This window comes from Dendropsophus ebraccatus, chromosome 11 (assembly GCF_027789765.1).
Source record: "Dendropsophus ebraccatus isolate aDenEbr1 chromosome 11, aDenEbr1.pat, whole genome shotgun sequence".
Taxonomy (NCBI): Eukaryota; Metazoa; Chordata; class Amphibia; order Anura; family Hylidae; genus Dendropsophus; species Dendropsophus ebraccatus.
In genome coordinates, this window is record NC_091464.1 from 71994377 (window position 1) to 72013637 (window position 19261).

Here is a 19261-nt window from a genome sequence, read left to right on the forward strand (position 1 = left end):
CCCGAGCCGTGGTTACCTGGTTGAAGCTAAGTTTTCGAGGATGTCCCGGTGTCACCAGCACTGTGAGAGAATACGTAGACCTTCCGGTATCTTTGTTCTATCCAGGCTAGTTCCTCTGTGTATCAGGATACTGCCCTGCACTTTGTAGAATGGTTCTTAGCGTGGGTTAAGATGATCCCTGACATTTCTCCCTTTTGTGGTGCTTAGCACTGCATTGTAGCTTTAGTGAATAGACTGGAAAAATTGAGTGTCTTTGGCTGCTGCATACAGGGCCGTTTCTGCCATGAGGCAGAGTGAGCTTTCTGCCTCAGGCGGCAGATTCTTTGCTCCACTAGGGGGCCACACAATCCCTTACTTTCACTTTTACTGCAGGCACATCCCCAGGCACCCCTGCCTTCTGAGGCCACACAGCAGTTATGACTGGAAGCTGTGTGCCCTGTCCCCTCCCATACAGCCTGATCTCCTGACCCTTTCACTGCTGGCCTGGGATGTGACATCTGCTAGAGAGACAGACACAGGAGGTTAGTGTGTGTGTGTGTATATATATATATGTATGTGTGTGTTTGTGCGTGTGTGTATGTGTATATATGTGTGTGTGTGTGTGTATCTAATCTGCCCCGTATGTACAGCACATGTGCCCTGTATAAGTATGGAGGGATGTTAGTAGCTGGGCCCAGTCTATGCCCAGGGTTGCTCGCTGCTATCTGTCCCCAGTGACTGGCATTCTGTTGTGTTATTAGCGCCCCCACAGCCTGTACACACATTCACCTTGCTGGGGAAGCAATAGAGAATCCCTAGATTTTATCTGCCATAGTTACAGCCGCACACTGTAATAATACCTTAGTATACACTACTTACATTATTAGTGCAGTGTACTGTAAAAAGATGTAAAAAAAATTAATCCACTGTATAAAAAATTAAAATCACTACTTTTCCCTATTTTTCAAATAAAAAATGTAAACAAGGATATATATAACTATGAGTGTATGTTCACACTATGGAATACGTTCGGAAATTTCAAGCGGAGACAGTGCGGCAGACACCATTTGAAGTTTCACCTGGTCTCATTGACTCAATGATATTCTCAAACTCAATTCTTTTGTCGGAGGGCGGATTGAGCTTGAGAATATCATTGAGTCAATGGGACAGATGGAACTTCAAGCAGAGTCCGCCACAGGGCCTAAACTTGAAATTTTTTAGCGTATTCCATAGTGTGAACATACCCTGAGACTATAGAAACTATATATATATATCTATAGAAATATCTGAACTAAACAAAAACTACATTACTTTTCCTGCATGGTGAATGCCATAAAAAGAATATATTTGTGCAATATATTCAATATTGGTATATATGTGCTGTATATTGCTGCTAGTATATATCTATGTATGTATATAGATTTCTAAGAGTACTAATACTAGTACTAGTTTCTAAGAGTACTAAGAGTAGAGAGAGTGGTACAGTCGTGCTGACTGTGTTGCATGGTGAGAAGTATAAGAGAGAATCAGAAAAGTAGAGAGGAGGGTGTCAAGAGAGTCCCGACCCAAGTAGTAGTATGCTCTGCCGGAACTTCAGAGGTAGAAATAGAAGAATACTTGAAAGTAGAGAGAATACTTGTGCTGTGTTTTGACTCTTTGGTCTTTGCACCACCTATTGCCCACCAGTGTCAGGGGGCCTGTCCTAAAGGGTGATACAAGCCCCTGACCTTGTAACCTGGTATTAACGGAATGCTTAGGGTTCCCTGCTTACACCCACACTGCAAGATAGAGTTCCTAGGCTTCTAGCAACTTTGCTCTATCCGGTTCAGTTCCTTACTTGCTTATGGATACTGTCCTACACGGTGTCTCTCCTTGTCCACGACGTGGGTTAGGCTGATCCCTGACTAGTCCTCTCTAGTGGGAGCTTAACACTGCATAGTGTTGAGTGGAGTTACTTAAGAGGAAACTGTCTCTAGGTACATGTGTCCTGCATCTAGACCACAACTTAGACTGGGGACCTGGCAGGGGCCAGGGCCCAACTGGACCACTGTAGAGTGTGTTCTGGCTGGTGTCCTTCCTCTACACAGTCTAAAGACAAAAGACCCTATACTTCCTCTACCCATGTGACTTCCTTCCTACAGCGCATGTAAGGTGAGCTGTAAATGGGTGAGGAGTGCGTATAAGAGAAGTAAAGAGAGAGATGATAGGTGAGAAGAAGAAAGAACTCTCATTGGCGTACAGATCCATGGGGTACACAAATAAACAATAACCCTTTGAGTACTACAGCTGTGCAATAACTGAGTATACATACTTGCAATAACGACATCTTGTGGCGAAACTCGGGTACTACTACATCACCACTCACACTTAAAAGTACAGGCTTTTACGAAGGGTGTAACAAATAGAAACACCCGTGGTGGGACACCACACGTATAGACTCAATAACACACTAGGCTAGACTGGTCCCAGACAAGTGACTACTTCCTACAAGGGTATGTAAAAGACCCTGTGCATGGTGGAAAAGAATGTGTGCAAAGAAGAGAAAAGATAGGTCAGAAAAGAAGAGTATCTCCATTGGACAATAAAAGTACATAATATTTAAGAAACAGTCCCCTTTGCTTACTTCAGCTGTGCAACAGAAAAGAGCTCACATAGAAAACACTGACTTCTAGTGGCGAAATAATAAACTACCTTCATCACCACTTAACTTTGAGAAAACAGCTTTTGCTGTTTCTACTGGGTGCTGCATAGATAACATAGAAGCCAGTGAATTAGAGAGGACACATATGGTAGCGGTGCTTTCTTAGTGCTTTTATTATATGCTACTTACGTTCAGGTATCCTACTGAAGATCAGCACAGATTTATTTTGCGGTATGTCATAGCCTAGGAGAGAGGAATGTATGCTTTGATATGACATCTCTGTATGACATTTGAAAAGGTTATTGAAGTGACAGGTGCACAAAAAAAAACAATCAAAAGAAAAAAAAAATCTGCAATACTCACAAGCCTGCTTTCTTGACATTTCCTAGGTCTTTGCTGTTTACTCCTTCCTGATTCTGATCTCGACATAAATAGTCACATAGCCAATCACTGGCTAAGGCAGGTCATTGCTGCAGTCAGTGATTGGCTGAGTGGACATTTTCTGCGTGTTGAGAAGGGGACTAACAAGCAATAAACAGTTGTCTGGGACCTGGTGAGTGGCAGGGAATCAGGAAGGTGAGTACTGGTCCATTTAGAGTGAATGTACCAGTTTGATAAATTCTTTTTTTATAGTACCTTGTTGGCACTGATATGTACATCCCATTGCACAGTCCATTTTCTAAACCGCTACCCAGTTCCTTCCATTTGCGCCGGTATCTAATATGCTAATTGGCCCGCTGGCTCCTCTCTCTCACAGTTCTGCATGCTTGAACCAGTGCTGCTGTGAGCATAGGACTATATTTGTTAGACTTTCTCCTCTATGTAAACCAGAACAGCTTATAATTTACTGTCTAAGTAATATGGTTCTTTCCTAATCTAGTCATCTATCTATCTCTCAGCAAGAGGAAGTAAAGAGTTGCAGCAATTTAAGTTTTCTCTACACTGCCTCATTGCAATGAATGTCTTGTGCAGCCCGCCAGTGAATTAATCTAATACACAGCACAAAACACAATTTTTTTAAAATCTGGATTAGGAACTTGAATTAACTCACTCAGGTGCGAACGATAAGAGGCTTTGAAGTGGATGGCTGGAGGAATGTTTAGTGTCGCCTGAGAGCAATAATAATCATTAAAATGTTCTGAGATGTTACACTCCCCCTCCCCCGGACTGATACATTACTGATAATTATAGATAACTAGAAAATGTACCCGGGTATGAAGTGTCAGTGTGTTAATTAGATTTGTTCTAAGGTGCCCAGGAGGCCAATCTAAAGGTATTGTTTCATCAGTGGAATTAGTGTATACCTGTAGTGCATAGTTGGAGGGGTTCTGTATACCTACAGTGTATAGTTTTTAGGGGTCCCGCATATCTGTAGTGCATAGTTGGGGGGTGGGGGGGCTGTATACCCATAGTGTATAGTTGGGGGAGTCCTGTATACCTGTAGTGTGTAGTTAGAGGGGGCTGTATACCTGTAGTGTATAGTTGAGGGAGGTCCTGTATACCAGTAGTGTATAGTTGGGGGGGGGGGGGGGCTGTATACCTGTACTGTATAGTTTGGGAAGTCCTGTATACCTGCAGTGTATAGTTGGTGAAGGTCCTGTATACCTGTACTGTATAGTTAGTGGGTCCTGTATACATGTAGTAAAAAGTTGGTGCTGTATACCTGTAATGTATAGTTGGTGGAGGTCTTGTATACCTGTAGTATATAGTTCGGGGGTCTTGTATACCTGTAGTGTAGAGTTTGAGGGTCCTGTATACCTGTAGTATGTAGGTGGTGGAGGTCCTGTATACCTGTAGTGTAAAGTTTGGGGGTCCTGTATACCTGTAGTATATAGTTGGTGGGGTTCCTGTATACCTGTAGTGTATAGTTTTGGGGTCCTGTATACCTGTACTGTGTAGTTTGGGGTCCTGTATACCTGTAGTATAGAGTTGGTAAAGGTGCTGTATACTTGTAGTATAGAGTTGGTGGAGGTCCTGTATACCTGTAGTGTAAAGTTTGGGGTCCTATATACCTGTAGTATATAGTTGGTGGGGTTCCTGTATACCTGTAGTGTATAGTTTTGGGGTCCTGTATACCTGTAGTGTGTAGTTTGGGGTCCTGTATACCTGTAGTATATAGTTGGTGGAGGTCCTGTATACCTGAAGTATATAGTTGGTGGAGGTCCTGTATACCTGTAGTGTATAGTTTTGGGTTTCTGCAAACCCGTAGTGTATAGTTTGGGGTCCTGTATACCTGTAGTATATAGTTGGTGGAGGTGCGGTATACCTGTATTGTAAAGTTTGGGGGTCCTGTACACCTGTAGTATAGAGTTGGGGAAGGTGCTTTATACCTGTAGTATAGAGTTGGTGGAGGTCCTGTATACCTGTAGTGTATAGTTTTGGGGTCCTGTATACCTGTAGTGTATAGTTTGGGGTCCTATATACCTGTAGTATATAGTTGGTGGAGTTCCTGTATACTTGTAGTGTATAGTTTTGGGGTCCTGTATATCTGTAGTGTATAGTTTGGGGTCCTGTATACTTGTAGAATATAGTTGGTGGAGGTCCTGTATACCTGAAGTATATAGTTGGTGGGGGTCCTGTATACCTGTAGTGTAAAGTTTGGGGTCCTGTATACCTGTAGTATATAGTTAGTGGAGGTCCTGCGCACCTGTAGTGTATAGTTTTGGGGTCCTGTATACCTGTAGTGTCCTGTATACCTGCAGGGTCGTATTTACCATTAGGCACCCATGGTCTGGTGCCTAGGGTAGCACCTTGCAGAGGGGCAGTACCCTCCTGTTCAGAAAATCTGGTGTCTTTTCGAGCAGGGGTATGGCAGTATTGGTCAGGTCTGGTATAGTGGTGTTATCCAGTCACAGTATGGCGGTATTGGTCAGGTCTGGTATAGCGGTGTTTTCCAGTCACAGTATGGCGGTATTGGTCCGGTCTGGTGTGGCGGTGTTATCCAGTCACAGTATAGCGGTATTGGTCAGGTCTGGTATAGCGGTGTTATCCAGTTACAGTATGGCGGTTTTGGTCAGGTCTGGTATGACAGTGTTATCCAGTCACAGTGTGGTGGTATTGGTCAGGTCTGGTGTGGCGGTGGTAAATGTGATGTCTGGAGCTATTACCTACCTATCCTGATGCTAATTCGTGAGTGAGGATGGGGCGTCTTCAGGTTTAGCGCTTAGGGCAGCAGCAGCTGGTAATACTGCCCTGTATACCTGTATAGATGGAGTAGGGGGTCCTGTATACATGTACTGTATAGATGGAGTAGGGAACCCTGTATACATATACTGTATAGATGGAGTAGGGGGTCCTGTATACATGTACTGTATAGATGGAGTAGGAGGTCCTGTATACATGTACTGTATAGATGGAGTAGGGGGCCCTGTATACATATACTGTATAGATGGAGTAGGGGGTCCTGTATACATGTACTGTATAGATGGAGTAGGAGGTCCTGTATACATGTACTGTATAGATGGAGTAGGGGGTCTACCAGTTATTTCTGTGGATCTGTTGTGAGGCAGCTGGCCCTAGCAACCATTCACATTCCAGCTCCCTGTGAAAGTAGTAATCCTATTGGTTGCTAAGGCTCCCAACTGCCAACTGCTGGGCAGCTGCAGCTAATTATATCACCTGTGTGTGCAGTGAGGAGATTTTCCCATTCATCTCTATGGGGCGCCGCTCTTCCCCCTCCCCCTCCCCTCCTGTACATCTGGCGGGGACGGGACCTTCGCAATAACTTTCCTGGGCACCCAATGTATCTGTGTGCCAAATTTGGGGTCAAATGGTTCAGGCGTTTGGAAGTCTATTTGGGACAGACATACAGACTTTGATTTTTAGGGTACAAACCCACTTGACGTATTTGCTGCGTGAATCAGTCTTAAAAATAAGCAGGCAAAACGCAGGTTGGCTTTATACGATTGTTCTGCGTTAAAATATGCAATTGCGTATTTTTGAAGCGTGAAGCTTGTTGTTAGCAAAGCATCAGTTGTTAACAACCTGTGCGAAAAACGCATGTAGCTTCACGCTTCAAAAATACGCAATTGCGTATTTTAACGCAGAACAATTGTATAAAGCCAACCTGCGTTTTGCCTGCTTATTTTTAAGACTGATTCACGCAGCAAATACGTCAAGTGGGTTTGTACCCTAAGACTGATTCACGCAGCAAATACGTCAAGTGGGTTTGTACCCTTATTATATAGATGACATACATATGTTGTTTATCGATGAAGTGTGGGTGCTTGATAAGGAAATGAGACGCCCGGATTTGGGCTGTGATGTACATTAATCCTCTAAGAGATGCTTAAAGGGATATTCCCATCTAAACTAACATAGTTATACAATACTTAATTATATTTGCAAATGCATTAGGTTAGCACTAGAGATGAGCGAACCGGGTTCGAGTCTATCCGAACCCGAACGTTCGGTATTTGATTAGCGGTGGCTGCTGAACTTGGATAAAGCTCTAAGGTTGTCTGGAAAACATGGATACAGCCAATGACTATATCCATGTTTTCCACATAGCCTTAGGGCTTTATCCAAGTTCAGCAGCCACCGCTAATCAAATGCCGAAAGTTCGGGTTCGGATAGACTCGAGCATGCTTGAGGTTCGCTCATCTCTAGTTAGCACACTTGCCTCATTATCCTTATATGCCGCTCCATCTCTTCCCATGGCTTGCTTGCTTCCTCACACATCGACTAGAATCAACTAACTTCTCCCACCCAGAGTGAACTCCTTCCTACAGGGGTCTAACCAAACCCTTCTGTGATTGGTGGGGCTGTGTGTATGTAAAGAGAGAGAGGACAGAGGATAGGACAAAAACTGGAGGAAAAGCACCTGCCACTGTGAGTGGATGAAGCATTACATGTGACATACAAACAGTTAACCCTTTAGTTCCATCAGCTGTGCATAGGAGATGACAAGTGCTTTAGTGACACCTAGTGGGGGAAAACACTAACTGCAGTGGATACTTCATCCCCACCTGTGTGAACCCGAGGAAGTTACTTTACTCAGGTGCAATAAAACTAAGGGGATCGTACCAGGCCACTACATCTAGGTTACTGACCACCTCTCTGCTCTAAAAGCAATGGTTAGGCTGGTGTATGTATAGCTATAATGTAGATATATAGAGATATAGGGGGAGATTTATCAAACATGGTGTAAAGTGAAACTGTCTCAGTTGCCCCTAGCAACCAATCAGATTCCACCTTTCATTTTCCAAAGAGTCTGTGAGGAATGAAAGGTGGAATCTGATTGGTTGCTAGGGGCAACTGAGCCAGTTTCACTTTACACCATGTTTGATAAATCTCCCCCATAGTGTATAAATACTGTATGATAGATAGATAGGATAGATAGATAGATAGATAGATAGATAGATAGATAGATAGATAGGAGATAGATAGATAGATAGATAGATAGATAGATAGATAGATAGATAGATGGATAGATAAATAGATAGATAGATAGATAGATAAATAGATAGATAGATAGATAGATAGATGATAGATAGATAGATAAATAGATAGATAGATAGATAGATGATAGATAGATAGATAGATAGATAGATAGATGATAGATAGATAGATGATAGATAGATAGATAGATAGATAGATAGATAGATAGATGATAGATAGATAGATAAATAGATAGATAGATAAATAGATAGATAGATAGATAGATAGATAGATAGATAGATAGATGATAGATAGATAGATAGAGGGAGGGAGACCAAATAGGCCACTGCTTATACAGCAGAGTGGTGGTCGGTAACCTAGACAAAAGGTGTCTACAATGGGAGGGAAAGAGCAGCATATGAGGAGAAGAAGAATAGTCTGCTAATTTAATGTATTTGCAAAAATATTTAACTTGATGAGTCCTACAAGTATAACTTTTTTAGTTGATATGGGAATAGCCCTTTAAGGCCCTATTACATGGCCAATCATCTGTAAAATCAGGCCGATATCGTTTTGAGTAATAGGACGATCTAATGATCTCTTGTCTGCTGATTTACCAACCCTGGCCGCACAATCAACAAGTCATTGAAACCTTAGTCCCGACCTCTGACTGGCCCCAGCTACTGCCGTACAGTATCACCAGCTTTCTCACTATTATCGCACAGGCCCCTTTGCCATTGCATAGATAACTTACAGATTTTGAGGAACTCTGTGTAGCTAGCACACACACCCACAACCTACAACATTGGCTAAAGTATATATACTCTACTCACTTCCTGCTTATCAGAAAGAGTGGGGAAAAGAACTCAACCATACGATCTCCACCCCAGAGTGGGATAAAGCATTGCTATACTGCTATAAATCCTCAATCTCTGAAAAATACCAGGGGACAAATTACAAGGTATTGTCTAGGTGGTTAGTGTTCCAACTCTTTTTCATTCTCTGTGCTCCAATGGGTAAATGTTTTTAAAGCAGCAGCAGTAAAAAAAAAAAAAAAAAAAAAGAGTATGAAAACATCATTCAACTTTCACTGGCACGTGTTACAGCAATGAAGCTGTCCAGCAAGTCGTGTTGGCTGTTTTGGTGGATGACCGGTGTGAAATGACGCTTTCTACCGGGACAGAAGTGGACGTTGGTGCATCAGTGGCATAAAATGAAGTTTTCTACAAGAACAGCAAGTGTATGTTGGTGGATCATCGGCATAAAATAATACTTTCTGCTAGGACAGAAGTGGGCATTTAACCCTTAGAGGAATGGGCCAATATCAATTTTTGCGTTTTCGTTTTTTCCTCTTTGTGCTTAAAAGGCCATAGCACTTGCATTTTTTCACCTAGAAACCCACATGAGCCCTTATTTTTTGCGCCACTAATTGTACTTTGCAATGACAGGCAAATTTTTTTTCATAAAGGACACTGCGAAACCAGAAAAAAAAAACACATTTTTTTTTTTTTTTTCCGTTTTTACAACCACTCGCCCTGGGGTAAAACTGACTTGTTATGCATGTTCCTCAAGTTGTTAAGATTACAACGATATGTAATATGTATAACTTTTATTGTATCTGATGACTGGTAAAAAATTCAAACGATTGTTAACAAATATATGTTCCTTAAAATCGCTCTATTCCCAGGCTTATAGCGCTTTTATCCTTTGGTCTATGGGGCTGTGTGAGGTGTCATTTTTTGCGCCATGATGTGTTCTTTCTATCGGTACCTTAATTGCGCATATGCAACTTTTCGATAGCTTTTTATTACAATTTTTCTGGATTTGATTCAACCAAACGTTCAATTTTGCTCTATGGGATTTTTTTGCGTTTGCGCGTTTACCGTGCGTGATCAGGAATGTGATAAACCAATAGTTCGGGCGATTACGCACGCAGCGATACCAAACATGTTTGTTTATTTTTTTATTTTTATTTATAACATGGGAAAAGGGGGGTGATTCACACTTTTATTAGGGGAGGGGGCTTTTTTTTATTATTAAGGACACCTTTTTTTTATCTTTTACACATACTGGAAGCCCCCCTGGGGCTAGGGTTATTCCCCCTGGGGTTAGAGTTATTCCCCCAGGGGGACTTCTAGTATAAGCACACTGATCTCTCATTAATCTATGCTGTATATAGTAATACAGCATAGATCAATGAGATAGGCACTCGATTGCCTCCGGCTGCTGCAGCCGCAAGCAACCGAATGCCGAGCCAGGATCAACGCCATTACGGTGCAGACCCCGGCCGGGTAAAGACACAGGGACCGCCCCTCCGGGACAACGTCCCGGGGGGGGGGGCGATCTCCACCACTAGACACCAGGGAACAGCTGCATCAGGTAATCGGATGCAGCTGTCATCTTGACAGCTGCATCTGATTATCTAATTAGCGCGCACGATGATTGGACCGTGCCTGCTAATAGCTGCAACCCGGGCTACATGCGGCACCCGGGACCACGGTGGTTCAGAGTGGGGTCGCCGCGCGGAACACCTGTGGGCGGCCCTGGACGTACAGGTATGTCCAGGGTTGCCTAGGGGTTAAAGTGGTAGCACCATCAGTGGCAATGTCTTTGACCCAGAGGGACCTAGAACAGACACCTGGAAGTGGAAGTACCAGCACCGACACTTATTTAGACCCAGAGGGGCCTTGGCACAGAAGCCTGGAGATGGCAGCGTCAGAAGTAGCATCATTCTTGACCCTGAGGGGTCTACCACACAGACCTGGGGGTACCAGCAGCAGTAGCATTTTTTTCAGCCCAAGAGGGGCCAAGGACAGACAGATGGACATGGCAGTAGCAGCAGTAGAAACATCTTTGACTAAATGGGGCCAAGGACAGACAGTTGGAGGTGGCAGCAGTAGCACTCTTTTTTACTAAGCAGGACCTAGAGATAAAAAATGGAGGTCTTATTGTTGACCAAGGCTGGTTGTGACGGTGTGCTGTGACCAAGCAATTGCTCAAAAGCTCACAGTAGTACAGAAGTTTGGCATTTTCTGCAGGTGGCCAACCAATCTCCCGCGAATGGTGTCAATGCGAGTCACTGAGTGTCTCTCCTCAGCAGTCTCCTCGGTCTCCATAGTGGGCTGGGGTCATCCGCCGCCACCACATCTTCCTCCATCTCCTCCAGATGTTCACGGTCAGAGATGCCACCTGGTAGTGTGTGAAAAGGCTGAACGTGTAACTCCTCCTCCTATTCTAAAACCACTTGATCCATCTCCTTACCTTCCTGACCTGATGATATTTGAAAGAAACTCTCCAGTACAGTTGATCGAACCTCGGGAAATCCTGGGTTCAATCGAACTCGAACATTCACGAACCTTCCGCATTTGATTTCTCATGCCTTCCCTAACTGTGGGGAAGGATGAGAGTGCCCGGGAATTTCAGGATTCAGCCTAGGCAATAGGCTGAATCCCGGAATTCTAAGTGGTATCCGGGCATTCATGCCATAGTCATTCTGGCTGACAGAGTGGCTTTCTCAAATGGTGTGGGTAGTTGGCATCACGTATCATTTGAAGTTTTGCATGAAGCTGTCTAATGAGGAAGTCCAACACCGCTGTTCTCTGCTCATACAGCTGGTCCAACATGTGGAAGGTTGAGTTCCATCGTGTCGGCACATTGCAGTCTAATGTTGTTCCAGTAGACCACTCTATCATTTCATTTAGAGGACGGCGTTTTGTGCTGAAATGGCTGAAATGTATGCACAGCTTGTAAGACATCTTCATTAGCTCATTTAGTCCAGTGATGGAGTGTCAGCGCCCACCCCAGTTTGTGTAGGGAACTGCAGGGCTGTCTAAGCTGCTCAAGCGTTGCCATACAGCCTCTGTACAGCGAGGGGTGATTGCTATATCACTCTTCATTGTCCTAGAACCATTAACAGAGTGAGCGTCAATAGCAATCACTGCTCGCTGTAGAGAGGCTGCCAAACATAGCGATCATGACCTTTAAACGAAATCACCTTTTAAGGCTATGTTCACACTATGTGAACAACCGGCCGTTCCGTGACCTCGGCCGGGTCACGGAATGGCCAGTCTCAGCCCGGATCATCCCGGCCAGTACTTAAGTACCGGCCGGGTGATCTTTCCGGCCATGGAGCTCTGATGCGGGCGCATTAGCGTGCACCCGCATCAGAGCTTCCCATAGCCCACAGTGAAGCGAGCGGCCGGAGCCGTTCGCCTCACTGTGTGAACTGACAGGTCTTTCTGCGGCCGGAATTCACTGAATTCCGGCCGCAGAAAACTGACATGTCAGTTTCTTGGCGGCGCCGCATAGATCCCGGCCGAAGCGTATACAATGTGTGTACGCTCCAGCCGGGATCCCATTGAAAGTAAGGTTATGTTCCACCCCGCAAAACTACGGCCGTATTTCTGCGGCGAGAACTACGGCCGTAGTTTTACGTAGTGTGAACATAGCTTAACACTGTGTCATTTTTGGATCCACCATTCCATGCTGATATATTTCTTAGAGAATGGCACATCTGTTTTAATAACTACTAATCCTTATTTCTTAGAACCAGATTGATAGCTGCCAAGTAGAACAGACCGCCAGCAAGGCATATAAAAATTTACTGTCTGGAATACCACTATACTCTATGGGATGATGTGTACAACACTGATTTATATATTTTTGATGGAAAAAAACAGATGTCCATAGAGGCACAAATCTTCTCCTATGAGGATTTTGGTAGGAGACAAGCTTGGGACTATTAGCAATAAATATTAATTTGTCTAATAGTTTGGTGGAGGCACATCTATTCATTATACAGTGACAGCTCATCGTGCCGTCCTCAGTCAAGTTATTTCCTTGCTAAATATTTCATGTAATCCTATCCAATGAACTTTCATATTTATGGCGTTTAGGCAAAACTCATCTATTTTCTGAAAGATTAAAGCACAGTGAACCCAACAAGCTTTATTTCCTAAACTTTGTTCTAATAAAACACCTGAATATTTATGGGGCAGAATGAAAACTCATTTTCCCTTGGAGAGATAAAAACGATGTAGGTCGCGACCTTCTGATTTTTATGCAAATGTCATCGCCGCTAACGGGAATAATGAAATTGATGTCCCAAGTCTCCGGCGTCTGTTTCGAGCGCTCCCGCATGCCGTATCAGCGACACATTTATTGGTTTAGTCAAAGACAAAGATGCTGTACCGTAAATTCTACCGTACAGTCCTGTTACGTTGAAGCCAAATTATTTTATAAATGTTTCCCTTTTTTTCCTTGTTGACATAGAGGTGAACTATTATAGAGCATAGACTAGTAATGGGGGGGGGGGCAGTGATTTACATGTAACACAGAGATGGATGACAGCTCCGGGACCCGCCCCAGGCTCCGGGCTATCCTGAGCTGCTGACATCACGACCCGGTTGATTGACAGCCCACTGAGCCAGTCAATATCTGGGGTAGGACGCCGATCCATCGACTAATTGGCAGAGCAGGTTGTCCATCATCGGGGATGGGCATTTTCCCCCGAGTCGTAATATTATCATAACTCACAAAATGCATTCCAGCACGGATCCTGGTGCCGGTCTGGTGGCACATAGCGGGCACAGGGGGAGGTAAGCAATCTCTGATTGTTGTTTTCTCCCCTTCCTCTGCTGGCTGTTAGCAGTTAGCTATGCCTGGACGTCTTCTTTAACTTTGATATCTTAGGATAACCCCTTTATATCTGATGTCATACTTGTTTAATATCTCTTTAAGAAGCTTCTGTATAAGCCGCCCCCTGGTATACAGATGCAACATCACTTTTGGCTATCATGATGCAGTCAGTGTCTCACCTATATTCCGCATTTCCATATGGTAACAAGATCTGGTTGCCGCATGATTTCCACATTTAATTTCCCGACAGCACCTGATAGTCACTAGACAGGGAAGGGAAGTCAGACGTTAAGCTGTTACAGCACTAGGTAGTTTATTTATGTCACTGTGGTTGAAGTTCAGTAATTTACTTTTATCATGATCCATTGGGTGCTTAACAGTTTCTACTTAGAGAATAATCTTCTTTGGATTTATTTAAATGGCTTAATGAAATGCACCACATTTGAATAAATGCAAAATACCACCTGCCAATCTTTTCTAAAATATTACGGATCACGATTAAAACCATAAATTAATCCATCTAGAAAAATTAGGTCGTTGCCATAAAGTAGTCAACTGTGATTTGATGTTCTTTACAGATAATGGAGTGCATCTGCGGCCTCCGCGGGGGGTGATTTGGATTATTTGTTTAACCTTTAATTAAGAAAAAAAATGTTTTTAAACAGAGACTTGACTTTTCTATGGATTCTAATGTGATCGTCTTACAGACGTGACAAATAAGGAGCTCAGTGGGAAATCTTGTACTCCAGTCTGAATGTGCACTTGCTTGGAAAACAGGGAAAATGCTACTTTTACCAGTCGCTGTTTGCTCTTGAAAAACTCCTGGTGCATAGGTCAACTTAACCATGGACTACCCTTTACTCAATGGAGGCCAAAAGATATTTGGTATGTTGGGATTTTTTTTTTAGCACTATATGATTTGTAGCCAAATAGCCAAGAGGTCCATAACAAGCAAGCAGGGTAGAGGGAGAAATCGGCACTACGGCTGTGATATCAGAGGTACTGGGGACACGGACTATGTGGATGCAAAAACTGCTTGACATCGGTGGTGCTCTATATCTATATGTAGTAGTGATATATCTTGTCCAAGAGAGGTATAAAGAGATATGGCACTCACCAATAGATGTCTTCATATAGCATACACTTTATTTAATCCAAGATAGGAATACAGACGGGTTACAAACAGTGAGAGGACGCCATACGCGCTCACAGCGACAGCTGTTTCCTGCCTCTCGGCACTTCGTCTAGGCTAGACGAAGTGCCGAGAGGCAGGAAACAGCTGTCGCTGTGAGCGCGTATGGCGTCCTCTCACTGTTTGTAACCCGTCTGTATTCCTATCTTGGATTAAATAAAGTGTATGCTATATGAAGACATCTATTGGTGAGTGCCATATCTCTTTATACCTCTCTTGGACAAGATATAGCCAAGAGGTCCACCTTCACTTACAGGCGACCTTCAATGTCAGGAAGGAACAGAGAAGCAGGTCCGATAACAAAGTTCAAAATAACCATAATATTACCAAGTTGTGCCACCAAAGACAGAAGAACCTGTTACCCCTCCACTCCCTTACCATTAACATTGGGCCGCTGTTTCACCCCATAGTTTTCTAATAATACAGTTCCTTTATGGAGTGCAGCCCTGTACAGGTATTTGCCCTAACCCACATTTGTACCAGAGCCTCCAAGCTAAGAAGGAAATAAAGTGGTCAGAGCACTTTTGTGGACTACAGGTGCTTAAAGAGGCACTTTCATTGCGGCTTGTTATACCTTATTCTATGGATAGAGTACAAGCTGATTGCTCAGGATCCAATTGTTAGGACCCCCACTGATACCAAAACCAGGGACACAGTCATTGCCATGGTCTGCACTACATTCAATCTCTATGGCACAGATGTTGAGCCAGCAGACCTCTAGCTATTTCAAAACTACAAATCCCATCACACCTGGATAGACAAAGCTGGACAGACCTGGACAAACCAAACATTTCTGAGCACTCCATTTATTGCAGGGATGATTGCATTCTTGTTCTTGGGATCGTTGGTGGTCCCAGCAGTCTTACCCCCAGCGATGAACAGGGAATACCTATTTAACTATATTTTCAAGCACATAGGCACTTAACCTATGCCCTGTGAAGAAAGGTACTCCGTCTATGCCCTGTGGAGAAAGGCACTCCGTCTATGCCGGCCAAAACAAAAAAGTCCAGTGCAGTGCAGGAACATAATAAAAAAATCTATACTTACCCGTCCATGTGCCCCGACAGTGCAGCGTCACTGCTCCCGGACCCCTGACGGCCTTCTATAGCTCCCACTCCTGCAACATCATGACCCGGACTCAGGAAAGCCGGCTCAGCCACTCAGTTACTGAGGTGGGACACAGCTGCAGTCACTGATTGGCTGAGTGGGTACTTTACTTCAAGACGTAACATAGCAAGAAGCCAGGAGAAAATAAAGTCTGGCGGTTGCTAAAGGAGAAGTGATGCTTTGCTGTGAAGCCATGAGTATAGGTAAGTATACATGCTTTATTATGTTCCTCCCACCCCCTGCCTGTTCCACCAGATTTTTGTGTTTTGGGCAGAGTTCTCCTTTAAGAGTAGTCGACATTAAAGGCCCTTTAACATAGGCCTAAGAATGCTCATTCCCAACAAAAAGGGCCAGCGATCAGCTGATGAATTAGCTTGTTTGTCAGCTATTAAATAATTTGTGCCGCATTTACCGCACATCGCCTAGTCTAAACGGGTATGTGAAGCCAATAGCTAAGTATTTATATAGGTTGCATAAACGATCACTGATCAGCTCTCATTTGCTCCCGCAGGTCGGACCCTGTTATAGGACCCTAATATGGTGTTGGATATAGTACTTATATTTACTTACCCCTTCTGGTATGGCTGCTTCAGATTTTAGCTATGTCCTAGGTGTTATGGTATATAAGTAATAAATACTAGACCCTGAATGCTAAAAGTCTTATAGATCAGCCCTGGGGACTGCAGTGTATATTAGCAACTTATTACAGGGGTCAGCATTACTTAGTGTGTCCTAATCCCATACAATTTGTAGTGTGTGATTGTAATCTGACTGTGAAGAGAACATCTGTCTATTTCTATATCTGCTGATGATGAGGTAATGAATATCCATGGAGATAAATCATGTTACTGAGATGTGAGTTAATGGTGCGTGGCGCAGGGAGTACAATGTGACCCAAATGACTGGTGATTAAATTCATACAAGAAGTCGACACATCGGTAACCGCCGTTCATGAAACGCTGCTGAAAATGTACTTAATACCCCGTCTGTATTTACAAATATTCACCATTTTTCCTCTATTAATTTCTAGTTTCTATGATGTGTCTCAGGAACTACACACAAAATGTTCCCATTTCTCTATAGTACATTATGATGGAAGACATTATACAGCAGTAATGAGTAGTTTATGCTGTGAATCCAGGTGGAGGTGGAGAAAAAGAAAAGTAAGGAATTTTCTCTGATAAGATATATTATAGATAAAGATTTTAAAAGTTGCAATTTAGAGCACAAATCTACTGTGCAACATAATTTGTTATTTATTTATTAATAAAAACTGTTGCAAATAGATAAAAAAAAATTCCAAAGGGAATTTTTATGTAATATCTAGAGATGAGCGAACCTGGAGCATGCTCGAGTCCATCCAAACCCGAACTTTCGGCATTTGATTAGCGGGGGCTGCTCAAGTTGGATAAAGCCCTAAGGCTATGTGGAAAACATGGATATAGTCATTGGCTGTATCCATGTTTTCCAGACAACCTTAGGGCTTTATCCAAGTTCAGCTGCCCCGGCTAATCAAATACCGAATGTTCGGTTTGCTCATCTCTAGTAATATCTAAAATATTCATATCTAAGGGGAAAATGCGCCACTTGCCTCATGAAGGAAGACAAGGAATCTTACAGCTTAGCCCTAATACTAGTTGTATGGTGAGTTTAGTGAGTTCTACAGCTGCAATATAAGGCCATGTTCATACAGGGTATAACACCAGCCGTTCTGTGACCCATCCAGGTCACAGAAAGTCCGGTGTTACTGCAGTACCGGCCGGATGAACTTCATTGCTGATGAATCGGGATGCGGGCTCATCAGTGTGCGCCTGCATCCCAATTCACCGTTGCACACAATGGAGAGTACGTCTGGAGCCGCACGCTCCATTGTGTGAACTGACATATTTTGTGCGTTCGCTGTTCAATGAATAGCGGCCGCACAAAACTGACATGTCAGTTTTTTGTGCGGCCGGTTAGAATCCCAGCCGGAGCGTATACTATGTGTATACGCTCCTGCCGGAATTTCATTCATGCACATACATATGTTATGTATAAGTCACAACCGTGATTTATACAAAACATACGTTGTGTGAACATGGCCTAAAGGTGCAAGAAGTCTCTAGATCCAATGGAATAATTGTAATAGGACGCCCACCTACTATGTACCATTTATACTACTGATATCTATTTGTGGCACAGGGCTGTAAGACCATGGGTCAATGGCTACCTCTGCCAGTGGTGGATTATAATAGGGGCGTTCCGGGTGGTAGCCCGGGGCCCTGAGCTCCTGGGGGCCCATGACCACCCAAAAAGACTAGTACTTTAAGTGGTGAACTGTCTCCTGGCTACACTTTCACCATGATTTGCAAAAAAAATCAGTTTTTTTAATGGCAATTTTGCACAAATCAGGACATCATGACATTATCTATACTGTACTATGAACGCCAGGCTAGTGCCGCCATAGTTACAGTGGGGTGGGGGGGGGCCCAGGCTTGGTGAACAGCCCGGGGCCTATGGTAAAGTTAATCCGCCCCTGACCGCTCTGCATCTCCTATATGATATGTGATTCAATAAACCCCTAGCCATGATATGTAAGCTAAAATTAATCTGCATTATGGCCATCTGAAACCGTCCTAATGGTTTCATTGTCATTTGAGATCCCACATTGCTCTCCGGTAACAGGAAACCAGGAGGATTGGTAAATTTAGCTTTAGACATGAAGAAGAAAACATTGAGCAAAATCAGCACAAGATAAGCAAAGAAAAAAATGAAGATTTAACTCGAATCGTAGCAGTGCTGAAAATGTGACCTCTGGTGTTATGTGGAACGCAAAATCCAGTCCGGGGAAATAAAAAAGCATCTAAAGCCTCCAGACATCTGAGGAGAATGTCTGTCTGTAGCTTATCCCTGCATTGTGCCTCCTGTGCCTTTCAATCCTGGTTCTGAGTTAAAATAAGCCATAAGGTCATGAGGTTATATATATATATATATATATATATATATATATATATATATATATATATTACCCTTGGTTTTCCTGTGTTGCAACAGGAAAGTAAAGCTTCTGGGCCTTACAGGGGTACTCCTCCAAAAAATTAAAATAATTTGTAATTTACTTCTGATAAAAATATCAGATCTTCCTGTACTTATCAGCTGCTACAGGACAGGAACTGCAGGAAGTTGTCGGTTTATCTATCTATCTGTCTATTTATCCATCCATCTATTATCTATCTATTTATTTATCCATCTATCCATTATCTATCTATCTATGCAAAGATTTTCTGCAGCACACCAGTATAAGTGAAAAAAAGGTGTAGTTTATTGCCACAAAGTTAAAAAAAATA

General features: G+C 43.2%; 1 long non-coding RNA gene across 1 annotated transcript; it reads left to right on the forward strand.

Annotated features, from left to right (window-relative positions):
* The first annotated feature begins 7398 nt into the window (after window positions 1-7398).
* LOC138767784 (uncharacterized) lies at window positions 7399-18757 on the forward strand. The gene is made up of 3 exons (XR_011358851.1): window positions 7399-7450; window positions 16966-17098; window positions 18575-18757. It is a non-coding gene; the product is annotated as an uncharacterized lncRNA (long non-coding RNA).
* The last annotated feature ends 504 nt before the right edge of the window (window positions 18758-19261 follow it).